This window comes from Protopterus annectens, chromosome 9.part0 (genome assembly GCF_019279795.1).
Source record: "Protopterus annectens isolate FY-2018-M chromosome 9.part0, PAN1.0, whole genome shotgun sequence".
NCBI lineage: Eukaryota > Metazoa > Chordata > Ceratodontiformes > Protopteridae > Protopterus > Protopterus annectens.
In genome coordinates, this window is record NC_056743.1 from 1,383,511,445 (window position 1) to 1,383,521,411 (window position 9,967).

Consider the following 9,967-nt stretch of genomic DNA (forward strand, 5'->3'; position numbering starts at 1 on the left):
AGTCTGTGTGCAGTGGTGAGTTGGAGGAAGTCTAAGTAGTTTGGGAGATCAAGCCACTTTAGGGATCTTAGGGTAAGGCAGCGATGGGTAGAAGGTTTAGATTTGGTAGCAAATTTTGAGATTTTATTATAGCAGTTTTCTGGTTTGGAGGAAATAGAGGAGGATAGGTTAGTTAGCAGGGGGGCTCCATATAATAAGGCAGTAGATAAGTGGTGGCTAGAGTATTCCTAGTAGTATAAGAGAGGAAGTGATTGTTGCTATACAGCATACCTAGCTTTTGGTGGGTTTTCTTAATATTTTGTTGAATATGGATATCAAACTTAATACCAAGTAATTTAGTGGAAGGAACCACTTCTATAGATGAGTTAGTTTGACTTAGCACTTTGAAGACATTTTTGTTGTAGGAGTATGTCTTTGTGGGAGGGAAAAATAGAATTTTTGATTTGTTTGCATTGAGAGAGAGGTGATTTTGGTGCATCCAATTTTCAGTGGTTGAGAAGGCAGTTTGTGTTTTAGACAGCAATTCTGAGAGGTTAGAGGCAGAGCAGACTAAGGTAGAGTCATCTGCATATTGAATAATTTTGGAATCAAGAATGGCAGCCTAAAAGTTGTTTATGAAGATATTGAAAAGCATAGGCCCAAAGATGGATCACTGTGGAACGCCACTTAGGGTAGGTAAGAAGGAAGAGGTAGAGTACTTCCATTTGACTGCCTGAGTTCTATCTGATAGGTAGCTGGAGAACCAGGATAAAGTGTTTGGTGAGAGATGGAGGTTTGAGAGGTGAAAAGAAGGTGTCTGTGTATAACAGTGTTGAATGCTTTAGACAAATCGAGCAGAACAGTAGAGACTAGATGTCCAGAGTCTCAGGCTAGATTGACTGTTTCTAAGAAAGAGAGTAGAGCAGTTATAGTACTATAACCTGGGCGGAAACCATGTTGTGTAGGTGTAAGAAGATTGTTTTGGGCCAGGTAAGGCTCAAGTTGAAGGTGAATGCACTTTTCAAGGATTTTAGAGATTGGTGAGAGCAGAGCGATAGGGCAGAAGTTAGAGATGCTGGTGTTTTTGCCTCCTTTATGACAGGGAAGAATAGAAGCTGAGCACCAGAGTATGGGGACATAAGATTCCTTAATAGATCTGTTGATTATAATACTGATTGGGACAGCTAAGGCATCAGCAGCACATTTTAGAAAGGCAGAGGGAATATTGACAGGAGCATTAGAGCACGGTTTAAGTTTGGATTGAAGTCTTTTTATGGAGTTAGCAGAGACAGGTTTGAAGTCAAACAAGAGGGGAGAATTATTAGTGGGGTTGGATGAGGAAGAGAGAGGGGCTGGAGGGTTATTGTTGGGGAAGGTCCTGGTCAGGCCAGAAATAGTTTCTAAGAAGAATGAGTTAAATTCAGAGGCTAGATCAAGGTCCAATTTGCTTGGGTCAGGACGGGGATTATTTCTGAATTCTGGAATAAGCAGTGAGTTTATTGATTTCCAGAACTGCTTGGGGGTTTTGCTGTTGTTGGATTGGAGTTTGATGTAGTAGGAGGTTTTGTCCTTGGTTATTAGCGGTTTTGCTAGGTTACGGTGCTGTTTGTATTGGAGCAGCATATTGGGAAGTTTATCTTTTTGGTAGAGCTTCCAAAGTTTGTCCCTTTGGTGCATAATTTTCTTAGTATCTTTGGATAGCCACGGAGCTGTATTAGTTTTTATCCTCTTATGTCTAAGAGGGGCAAGGGAGTTTAGAGTGTCTAGGAAGACAAAGTTGAAGTTATGTGGCAGTAAATGTCTCTGTGGATATCCCCCTAGTGAATATCTGATACAGTTGGGAGGTGTGCCAGATATTTGGGTCGTGATATCTGCCAGGGTTGCCAGAACACACATTCAGGATGATTCCCTTGGCATCACACATGTTAAGTTTATTTCAGTACAAATCTCCCACCTTTTACTTGCATACACTATCAAGTAACGAAATGCAAGGATATGCCACTTATTCATATTATTACACATTGCACTGCAGGTTCAATACTTACCTTGTAAATCCAGCAGGTGCAGCAGTTTTAGTTCAGGGCTGATGCAAGCAGTACATAGCCAATACATGGGGAGGTAATGGTTGTAAGAGTTGCCTGCCATCAATGTTAGTATATGTATGTGCATAGCAGGAAGGTTTTAGGCCCTTAGGTGGTGAATGAGTGTGCTATGCCTTGTCCATTAGCCAATGTGAGATCATATTGAGCACACCTACATCTGCCTACTCCCACAGCAGCTACTAGTTACCTCTGTGACTCCTCATCTGCATGTGACTGTGGTGACCTCCTCTGTGACTCCTCATCTCCATGTGGCTGTGGTGACCTTGACACAGGTTGTAGGATGTGTGCTCCTTACCCTTGTTGATCCTACTGAAGCTGTTTTCTTAGGATAATGTTGTGTAGCATGGCAGATACTGTGAATATTTCGGTACTTGCACATGGATTGTACTGCAGGTCTCCCCCAGATCTAAGAACTGGAATTATGACTTCAGCAGTTCAAACACATGTTCTATGATATTTCTTGAGTGTGTGACTCATTATGGCATTCTTCAGTGGGTGTGTGGAAATTTCTGAAGGGTGTCATCAGCCACGGTTCCAGTGCATAACCTGGACCCCCAGTAAATGACTCTGTGGGATATCACCCTAGTGAATATCTGATACAGTTGGGAGGTGTGCCAGATATTTGGGTCATGGTATCTGCCAGGGTTGCCAGAACACACATTCACGATGATACCCTTGGCATTACACATGACTTGGCAGTTAATAGTGGGAAGCCTTTTCTATTTATGTAGAGCCTTCCCTGTTCTTTGGGTGGTGCCTTAATTTCCATATGTGTGCAATCTATAGCATCCAGTACTTAAGGATAATGTGTTACAGGGTGGAATTCCTTCATATCTCTGGTCCTATCCTCAGGAATATGCGGAAAATATATGGTGTCACTGGCATGTTGGAGCATAGCAATCAAGGATTGATACAGGATCCTGGATGCTGATGCCTGTGACACCCCCAGCATGTCCCCTGTTGGTCTCTGAGACATACCTGTAGCTAAGATTCTAAGTGCTACACATATCTTTGTCTCCCACTTGGCTGAGTTCCCCTCAGTTTTCCCTGGCTCTGAGTTGAGGACGATAGAGTTTTCAGATTTCCTATAATGTATCTCTATCCACCCTGCAGTTAAATGGGGTCTGAAAAATCTTCTCCTTCTTGGCCTTGGTCTATTTGCAGCAGCAGCAGCATAGCCTGTTGTGCATACACATGAGTTAAAGCAACAGCAGCCCCTAACATTTGTTTCTGTGTAGATTTCTTTCTGTGGTTATAATCCAATAGGTTTTGGAATTCACAGGGAAAACTAGCACTGAATCTACATGGTTGCTTTATAGCTTGTTGAATAGTTCCTCCATCTTGGATTGGTTGATTAGCATACAGTTCAGCTGCTTATGCTGTAATTAGCATGCCATGGTGTTTACCTTGTTTGGACGGAGGTGCACACCTCTTACTGAATTCAAAATGGTGCACTACCATGTGCATGTCACAACGTGAAGTGCACACAGTGTAAATGGACCATGTAGGCTTTATTGAATCTGGATAATTGTCTTTCTGCCTACCATGTATTCAGACATGATGGTAACTGCAATGGTACTTCCATTTTTGTCAAGGATCAGATCATCTCAAGACAGATTCTCATACACGGAAACACTGAACTCATTGAAGTCCATCTTACTCTGAACAAGACAAATTATCAGCTTATAGTCTGCTTTGGATCCATTCTGAGTGCCCTGATGATAATGTAAGATTCTTAAATGTACTTGAGGAATTACCTGTTGACAAAAACTTCTTTATACTTGGAGGTTTCAGTTACCACTCAATAAACTGGAGCACCTACTCTTTCAAAGTCTGTGATGCCCTGAGATTCTTAGACTTAATAAATAATGCACCTCCTCAGTACAAATAGTTAACAAACCAATTAGAAGACATAATATTCTTAGCCTAGTAGTAACTAATATGGTGACTACATGTACCAGCCTTCTAGTAAATGTGAAAACCTCTCTTTCAATGTCTCTAAAATCTCTAATGTCAAGGATGCCAAATGGCCAACCCTCTTCAAACTACCCACATTCACTGGTCATGTCACCAGACCCAATGATGACACAACTGATATTTATATAAAGGAGTTATATTCCCATATAAGTAGCCGCCTAGACTTGGTTATTCCTGTTGCAGTCAAATCTAATGGGAAGCTTAAGAACAAAAAGCCCTGGTGGTGCACAAGTTTAAATCAGCTTTGTAACAATGAAAAAAAAAATCATACAACATTTTATTAGTTGGGGCTACTATGTGTGTGATATGATGGACAAATTAAAGTCTTCATCTATTTTGATCCCAGCAGCTTAGTTTGAGGGACTGCTTCTATTTTAGTATTCTTATATAATGTTATAAAAACATGATGCTGATCTCTTACTTCTGATGTTGAGATGAATACCATCAGTTTTGTCTTGGGGTGTTTAGTAAGAGCTGGAAGACTTCAATGTGAGCTTTAATGGAAGTGAATGTCTGTTGAGTTGTTAATTACAGGCTTGAAGTCATCTGTGCATTGAACTAGTACTGTTTGTCTGCTGTGTGCAAGCCTTTAATACATATCTTGAACAGTAGGGGACTAATAATAGATCCTTGTGAGACTCCTGTAATAACTGGTAGCACAGAGGAATATGAGGTTTGACATTTTACAATCTGAGAATTATCTTGTAAATAACTAGTAAACCAAGCTACATAGTTGTTGGAATGTCCTAGAAATTACAATTTATGGAGATGCAGAGAGTAAGAGGCAATGAAAAGCTTTAAATAAGTCAAAGTAGACAGCTGATGCAAGTTTATTTTTGCTTCTTTCATGTTTCATTGTATTAAGGAAGGATAGTAGGGCAGAGTTGGTACTATGGTTAAAGTGAAAGCCATGCTTGGTGAGAGATAGGATATTGTTAGGGATAAATAACTATTGAAGCTGGGACTGGATGCATTTTCCAAGTATTTTGGATATGGGAGAGAAGATAGCAATGAGTCTATGTTTTGTTAATTCTGTTGAGATTCCTCATTTGTAAAGAGATATGATATGAGTGTTTTTAAACTATAGGGACATATGATTCTGCCATTGAACTCTTTCTTAGACTGGAGATGGGGTAAGCCAGAGTGTCACTGGCTATTTGAGGGTATTGGGCTAAAGTAACTACTCTGGCTCAGGCTATACAAACTAACACAATATTTCTCTTTCTTACAAATCACCCTGATTCTACAACTACTTTTCAAGTTTCTTTGTTTGGACCTCCAGTCTAGCCTAGTCTAATCTTTTCACCTGTTTCCCACTGCACTTATGTTAATGAAGTGATTAAGCACTCCCACCTTCTCTGGTTTCCTTTCATTAAATGGCATTCCTGCTACATACATACAACAATCTCTGTTATTGTATTAAGTTGAGAAGTTATATGATATGACAATTCTTTTTGACTATACTAAACCATGCTGTCAATCTATAACATGCTATCTATGACTGTCTGATCTTATACTGTCTTAAGTAGGGCTCTTTTTTTCCAGAAAACTGTTATGTATATTGATGTTTTATATTAGTTGTAGTTATACTGGAGCTTTTCTCCTTAGGCCTCCGCTGAAAATGGTCAAACTGTCCAGATGGACTTTGCCGGTAAAGAAATGCAAAATAAATAAATAAAATAAATAATTCTGAAGGAATATTGTCTTTGGCCAGTCTAGAAAGTTTTAGTTTCCAGTGGAGATTCTTTATAGTAAGATGGTTGGGGTGTGGTTTTGGAGGGGAAGAAATGGATTTGAGTTGTGACTGATCTATGTTTACAAAGTGTATGTGTTGCAATCGGAATTCATATTTGCATGTATTGATTTTGAACTAGACTAGGCTACTTTTCTGGGTTTAAGAAGCTTGTTTATAGAGGTCCAGAAAGTCTTTGAATTATTTGATTGTGTTTTCTGTGGATAGTGGAAATATTTTTTTTTATCTTGAATTATTTGTGAATTGGCTTTGATTATTAGCTGGCTATATACTGATTATTTTTTTCTGTGTTTTATGTGCATTCCAGCATTTCAATGTGTTGTTTCTTTTACTTATTTATTTTATTTTATTTTTATGTACATTTGTTGACCGGGAGTGTCTGACTGGACATAGGTCCATTTTCAGTGGAGGCCCGGGGAGAAAAGTTCCACAGTTAAAATAAACAGACAGTAGTTACATTAGATTAGATAGCGATTAATAATTTAACATAGCAATTAATTACAAACATATTTACAGATGAAGAACATAGTACATCAGTAGACAACTAGAATCTTTATCTGCAAAGTACATAACAGACATTAACAAATGTTACAATAAGAAATTCCTGCTGTATAATAAGTACTAGGCTTATGAACATCTGAGCTTGCTGTAATCAAGGTAGTTAGTGGGGTGTAAAGAAAGGTAGTGGTTGCATGGGGTGGGTGATATTAGAGTGGGAATTGCAAGACCATAGCCAGCATGTTTTTAGGTGCTCTTAAAGTTTTGAAGTGGGTGCATGAGGGTATGGAGGTAATTGTGGGTGGGAGGGAGTTCCATAATTTGGCTATGGTACAAGAGAATAGTGCTTCACCAGCAGAGTTATTGGCTTTAGTGATCTGCAAGTGATTTTTGTTGCTGGATCTTAGTGGTCTGGTGGTGCGATAGGGCTGGAGTAGATTCTGGAGGGATGGGACACTTAGTGGATGGTTTACTAGTTTGTGGGCGAGTGAGAGTTGATACTATTGGAGGAGGTGAGGGAGTTCAAGCCAGCCCAGTTCAGCAAGTGAGAGACAGTGGTGACTATGGTAGAATGCCCCTGTGGCGAATTTGGTGATTTTGTTGTAGCAGGTCTCTAGCCTGTTTAGATCGCATTGCCTTATGTTGGTATATATTGGAGAGGCATAAAGTAGGGTGGAGATAAGGTGGGAATTTGCTATTGAAATCTTTGCTGCTTTGGTAAGAAGTTGCTTATTTCTGTATAATGCTCCTAGTTTTTGTTCACTTTTTTTATGGTCATGAATATGTGAATGTCAAATTTTAGTTTATTGTCTATTTCCACTCCTAGCAATTTGGTGTGTTCAGTTGGGTATATAGTGGTGTTGTCTTTTGCTGTGATGTTAAAGTGAGTGTTGTTTTGAGTATGTTTGGTGGGTTGGAAGATGAGTAGTTTAGTTTTGTTTGGGTTGACTATTAATTGGGCATCGGATAACCATGTTTCAACAGAGGAAAAGGCTTCCTGTGTGACTTTTGGCAGTTTGGGTAGGGACTGGGCTGAGGAGATGATGGTTGAGTCATCTGCGTATTGTATGAGTGTGCCATGTTTGGTGGCAGAGGCTAGATTATTGATGAAAACAGAGAAGAGTAGGGGTCCAAGGATGGATCCTTGAGGAACCCCTAAGGAGACAGGTAGTTGGGGAGATATGTCATTCTGCCATACAATGGATTGTTGGTGGTCAGACAGGTAACTCTGAAACCAGTTGGTGACTGACTGAGAGAAGGATAGGTTATTGAGGACAGAGATGAGTTGCTTGTGTGGGACCATGTCAAATGCTTTAGATAGGTCTAGGAAAGTAGCAGAGGAGAGATAGCCATTGTTTTTATGCTGAAGGATAGTGTTATTAAAGGAGAGTAAGGCAGTGGTGGTGCTATGGTTTGGTTGGAAACCATGCTGAGTTTTGGAAAGGAGGTTGTTAGTAAGGAGGTAGTCTGAGACCTGAGAGTGTATCCATCTCTCTAGTATTTTGGAGAGTGGAGAGAGAATAGCTATGGGGCGGTAATTGGTCAGTTCTGTGGAGGGGCCACCTTTGTGGAGGGGAATTACATGTGATACTTTCCACAGTGTGGGAATGTAACTTTCTGACAGAGATCAGTTAATCAAGATGGATACTGGGTAGGCCAGAGCATCAGCTGCAATTTGTAGGTATTCGCTTGGGAGGTTGTCTGCTGCTAATTTGGTGGGCTTAAGTTTAGTTAAGAGTTTTTTAATGCTTGAGGTAGGTACAGGAGAAAAAGAGAAGGCAGTGGGGAGATTACTAGTTGAAGGTGTGGGTTGGAGGGGAGGGGGCTTGTATTGTTTAGCTAGGGATAGTATGGTTTGTGTGAAGTGTGTGTTGAATGAGGTAGCAATATTTTCGGAGGAATGAGGGATGTTAGGAGGAGGTGTACTGACTTTAACTGGGTGGAGGATGGAGTTTATGGAGGACCAGAATTGTTTGGGGCTGTGTTGGGAGGAGTCTAGGGCAGACTGGTAGTATTGGATTTTGTCCTGTTTTATTAGTTTTTAGAATCTATTGCGTAGTTCTAGGAATTTCTGTCTAGTTGAGGGTGTTTTTGTTTTGCACCAGTGCTCCCAGGCTTTATCCCTGTGTTTCATTTCTGACTTAGTGGTTTTCTGTAGCCATGGGAAGGGTTGTGCTTTGATTCTGGAAAATCTTATGGGGGCATGGTAATTAAGGATGCTCAGGAAGGTAGTAGTAAAAAATTCAACTGCGTCATCAAGACTGAGGTACTTTAGAGGATGCCAGTTGCATTCTTTAAGGGATGAGATGAATGTGAGTGGGTTAAAGTTTAGTTTTTTACATATTTGACTTTAGATGACAGGTTTAGATTGGCATAGGTATTTTTTGAGTAGGAATGTTGGGGAGTGATCACTGAGGCTATCTGATAAACAGCCTGTTATATATGACTGGGGGGCCTTACTGACTAGCATCCACTCCAGGGTAGTGTGCTTGCTGGAATTTTTATTTTTCCTGGTTGGCGACTGGACTAGTTGGGTGAAGCCATGAAGGTTTACATGATGGGTTGGATAGTTGCCAGAAAAGGATTGCCAGTCAACATTGAAATCACCTAAAATGATAATCTCTTGGGGGAGATGGTGGGTAGACCAGCTGAGGAGGTTTTCTAGTGGAGGGATGTTTTGGCCAGGTGGGAAGTAGCATCCAATTATGTTGATGGTTTTGTTTTGGTTTATTTTAAGGTTGGTATATATATATATATATATATATATATATATATATATATATATTATTTCTTCATTGCCTATTTGTGGAGCTGATGATTTCAAGATCTGGATGTTTAGATGCTGTTTAAATATTATAGCTACACATCCTCCTTTCTTGTTTAGCCGGTCTACTCTTAGTATGCTGCAACCAGTAGGGAGTATTTGCTCACTGGTAATGTGAGGTTTTAGCCAGGTTTCTGTCAGGATGACTATATCTAGGGAGTACAAGTCTATGGTGGCATGGAGTTCATGGACTTTGTTGGATATATTTCTAATATTTAGGCTAAGTAGAAGGAAGTCACTTGGCTTTCTATTGGCTGTGATATGAGAGATGTTGTGGTTTCTAGTCTGATTATGAGGATTGGGGTTGGAGATGGTAGGGCCAGGGTTGGGGTCGATGTCTCCACTTAGGGCTAGTTTTGATATGCATGAGGTTATTCGTTTTCTCGGTTTTTGAATGTGTTTGTTTATTAGGGAAACTTTATGATTGTGCTCTGTGGGTAATAGGTATGGTGGGAGGGTTTCTATGGTAAGTTGTAGGGATGCTTTATGTTTGAGTAATATAGTTGGTAGAATATGTGGGGGGTGCATAGGAATGGTTCTTGAGTTGGTGGGAGGGGAGCTGAGTGAGTATGAGACATGAGTGGTGGTGTGAGTAGTAGTACAGTGGTAGTGTTTGAGTGGGGGAATGATGGAGCTTTGGTAGGATGTAGGATATGCAAGGAAAGTGCATGCAGTGAGCATAGGTAAGGTATGCTTGTACATGTTAGTTGAGGAGGTGTGATAGTAGTGGGAAGCTGGAGGAGGTAGTGTTGGATTAGCGCTGTGGTTGGCTACTGGAAAGATGGGAGAAGTTTGTGAGTGTAATAAAGGTAGGACCACTGGGGGCGGGTGGAA